Consider the following 4,250-nt stretch of genomic DNA (forward strand, 5'->3'; position numbering starts at 1 on the left):
AGATGTACAAAAGCATAACTTAGATCACATAAAGAAATTAATCACCGCAAAACCTTATAAAGATCTCAATGACAATAAAAATGAAAATCGAATAATAAACAAACACAGTTTTAGAAAAAAATATCCACAAACCAAAATGATTCGAAAAAAATGAAAAAGAAAATGTTTCAAAAAATAAGAGAAAATCAGAAAAACAATAAAATGAATGGCTCTGTACAAATCACAAAGCGTTTTAACGTTTTTTTTTTAAGCTTTAGCTCTGTGAAATATTTTAAACTATATTTGATCTGTTTTTAAAGTGTCTTAAAGTTCTTTTCATTATGATTCTGTTGTTTTAGTCAAAATCTAAAACTTCTCATTTTCTAGGTCATAGTTTCTGCAGAGCGACAGGAGCTCATTAGAAATTCCCCTCTTAGTTGTGGGCGGGGCTGTTGGTGTGAAGTAAACCTACCGCTGATATCTCAGGAAATCTTTGTTTACTCGCTCTCCCGCTAGCTTAGAGCCCCTCACACCCCCGAGCTAACATTAGCTTGCAACAAAGATGATGAGCAATATCATTTCTATGCAGACGAACAGTTCTGATCCAGATTCCAGCTGACCAGGAAAACAAAGACGTTCATGGATCTGTTTGTCTACAAGTGGATGCTTCAGAATGGAGCAGAGCAAGGAGACTTAGGCTCCACCCATTTCACTTGCTGTCACAAATTTAAGCTTTTTCAAACTGAGCATTTATTAATTTTTATATACTATATAAATTTAGTCGTTTGTTCTTGTTGTAGAATTGTGTTTCAAATAATGAGCTTTATGTTTACCAGTTTGTAAGTTAACCATTTTCAAGTCTTGATGCAGATATGGACAGCAAATACAAAGGAAAGGGACCATGTAAAATTGCTGTTAAATGCAATGTAGTCGAAGGTCGGTGCACCAAACCTTTGTGCTGGAAAAAAAGAAAGAAAAGTGGGGCTCACCGGTGCAACCAGTACAAAAAGTTAGTCTAGAGCCCTGATATAGACAGAATTTCAAGGTTTAGCCAGGGAACAGACGGGGTCTGGTAGAGGAACTACAGTACTACATTTAGACTTTTTGCAGATATTGCTGTTTGGTTGTTTTCATCAATCCAAAGCCTTCAGCATTTGTACAGGAGGTTTGCAACTGCATCTGCAAAAACTCTATTTAATCGTGTATTTCTACAACCAGACCTCTCCGGCAGCCAGGACCAAGCTCCTGCTCTGGTAGTACATGGACCTGAGCCCAAACTCACGCTGCATCGTCCACATGACACCGTGGGTGAACCCTTTCTCCAAAACTACAAACACATAAGGAGTGGATGACTCCACAAACCCTCCAGCACCCTATGGAGAGAGAAGAGCTGATCTACAACTAGAATCTCAACAACAGTCCAGACTGCAGCTCGCTTCAACTGTCGGTACCTGTCAGCTGACGGAGGAGTCCCACAAACCAACCAGGCTCTCAAGGACCCCTTCTTAAGATGAATGGTGACCCTGACTTTGGTGTACATCAACAGATTCAAGGATTTCTACCATGTAGGTCAACCCAGCAGTGGAGGTTGGAGTTAACCCAAACACAACTGATCAGAAGTAAAACTTATGTTTGTGATGATTTGGTTTGGGTCTATTCCGGTGACCTTCCTGACAGAACCCTCTGCATTTACCCGGACTTGGAAGTCCCGGTATTTGTCTGTCGGCATGGTAACAGTGTAAACGCAGTGACATCTGGAAAAATCTGGACTTCCCTCAGCTGCCAAACTGGTACCATGGCGACAGACAAACATCTGAGTTGTGTCCGAATTCCCCCCTAACCACTCAAAAACTATGTAGTGGGACTTTATAGTGCCCTGGATTTCAAAGGTAATGTCATACAGTGATGTCATACCCTTTGATCTGAAGTCCCAAATTATAACATATAAAAGATTATCATAAGATTAATAAATTCCAGCTCAGAAATAATTCATTTTTTTAGTGGTCCAAAGGTAATATATGATCTTATATATAGATGTAGTTCACTCTGGTAAGCTTTAAAAAATCATGGTATGGCTCCTTTACAATACAAGGAAGATATACGGATGATGTTAAGAGGTTAAGTTTATTTATTTTGAAGAGCTCTACAAAAGAATAATTTCACGCTTTTCAACAATATGAAAAAACTGTCATGGAGCAACCTGCTGCTACCGTCTCCAGTCACCAGAGGGAGCGCTCACCAGAGTTCTGAACTCAACACCTGCCATCACCTGGACTCATCAGCTCAGCTGTTCCCCATCACCTCATCACCTCCTCAGCTCATAGTCTGGCTCCACACTCCACTCCCCGCGAAGCTTTGTTTGTGCCACCCTGCCTGCAACTCTGAGCGTTTACTCCTGACCTGATCTTCTGTCTTCGACCCTGCTTCTCTGATTGCCTGCCGCCTGCCCCTGACCCTCGCCTGGACTCTGACTCCTCTTCTCGCTTGTCTCGGATGATCCCATGCCCGTGTATGACCCCTGCCTGTCTGACCCTGCTTATTCTGTGGACTATTAATAAACCTGCTGCACGTGGAACCAGCTGTCTGCCTGTTTGTGACAGAAAGCTTCGCCATACATGGATCCAGCAGCAGGAGTTTCCACCCCGACAGACCCGGCGGGGTATGCTGTGTTACTGCTCGAACACAGATGCCAGCTTCAACGTCTGAACACTGCGACTGAAGCCATCATGACACACCTGCAGCTCAACCCACCTGTCAGCAGCGTTTCTTCTGCGGCCTCTTCAGCCTCTTCAGCCTCCCAGCTGTCACCCGCAGCTGCCGCCGCTGACTGCGCATCAGATACGACACCTGCTCACACATTGGGTCCGCGGATAGCGCTGCCGGACAAGTTCAACGGCGATCCGGAGCAATGTGTGGGGTTTCTCATGCAATGTGAACTGTTTCTGCGGCAACAACCCAGCCTCTACCCGACGGAGGAAGCCAAAGTGTCTCTGGTGTGCTCTCTGCTGACCGGGGCTGCGTGTGACTGGATAGCTGCGCTCTGGACGGGAGGATCGTTGTCCTTTCATTCTTACACGGACTTCACGCAGCAGTTACGGGGGGTGTTTAACCATCCCGCGGACGGAAAAGACTCTGCAGCACAGCTCTACGGCATCAAGCAGGGCCGTCAGACCGCTGCAGCTTACTCGCTGCGCTTCAGAACTCTGGCGGCACGCACAGACTGGACGAGCAGCGCGCTGACAACAGCCTTTCGCGAGGGACTCACCACAGAGCTGCAGCGAGAGCTGGCGTGTCGCGACGAGGGACTGTCATTGGATAACCTCATCGCTCTCACCATCAAGCTTGACAACCTGCTGAGAACACGCCAGCCGTGCCACCCCGCCCCTGTGAGCTCCAGGGGCGGCTCATCACTCCTCCAGGGGGCCCCTGGCCCACACCACGAGCCCATGCAACTCGGCTCCACCCAGCTCTCACCAAGAGAGAGAGCGCGACGCTTACAGGAGGATCTCTGTCTCTACTGTGGTCAGCCAGGTCACATCCGCAACACCTGCCCCAACCGCCAACCACGTCGTTCTGCAAAACCAGTGAGTGAACCTGCTTTCACCTTCACTCTACCTATTACCCTGCACTCTGATGACTGTGCAGTGGAAACGCAGGCCATGATTGACTCTGGGGCAGCAGGAAATTTCATTGATCTGGACTTTGCTCAATATCATTATGTGCCTCTGCTGACCTGTGACACCCGGGTGGCCGTCACCGCCCTGGACGGAAGACCCCTGGGGTCGGGCCGGATCCAGTTTCTGACCCAGGATCTGTCTGTCATTACGCCAGACCACCACCGTGAGACCCTCCGCCTCTTCGCCATAGACTCTCCCCGCTGTCCTGTCATCCTCGGTCTGCCTTGGCTGGAAAGGCACGACCCCACTATAAACTGGTCAGAACGCAAACTCACGTTCACCTCCGTTCACTGCCAGCGACACTGCCTTCGAGTTCCTAGGGGGTCTGTTCCTGCAGTCACACGGCCGATCGCGGCCGTCGCCCTCATGGATATCAGCACGACAGGTGTGGAGGAGGGGTTGCCGGTCCAATACCGGGATCCGCAGGTGGCTTTCAGCAAACAACGTGCCACACAGCTCCCTCCGCATCGGTCCTACGACTGCGCCATTGATCTTCTGCCAGGAGTGGTGCCCACCCGAGGACGGGTGTTCCCGCTGTCGCAACCTGAGTCAGCTGCCATGCAGTCCTACATCCAGGAGGAGTTATCAAAGGGT

Source organism: Oryzias melastigma, linkage group LG13 (assembly GCF_002922805.2).
Source record: "Oryzias melastigma strain HK-1 linkage group LG13, ASM292280v2, whole genome shotgun sequence".
NCBI classification, from domain to species: domain Eukaryota; kingdom Metazoa; phylum Chordata; class Actinopteri; order Beloniformes; family Adrianichthyidae; genus Oryzias; species Oryzias melastigma.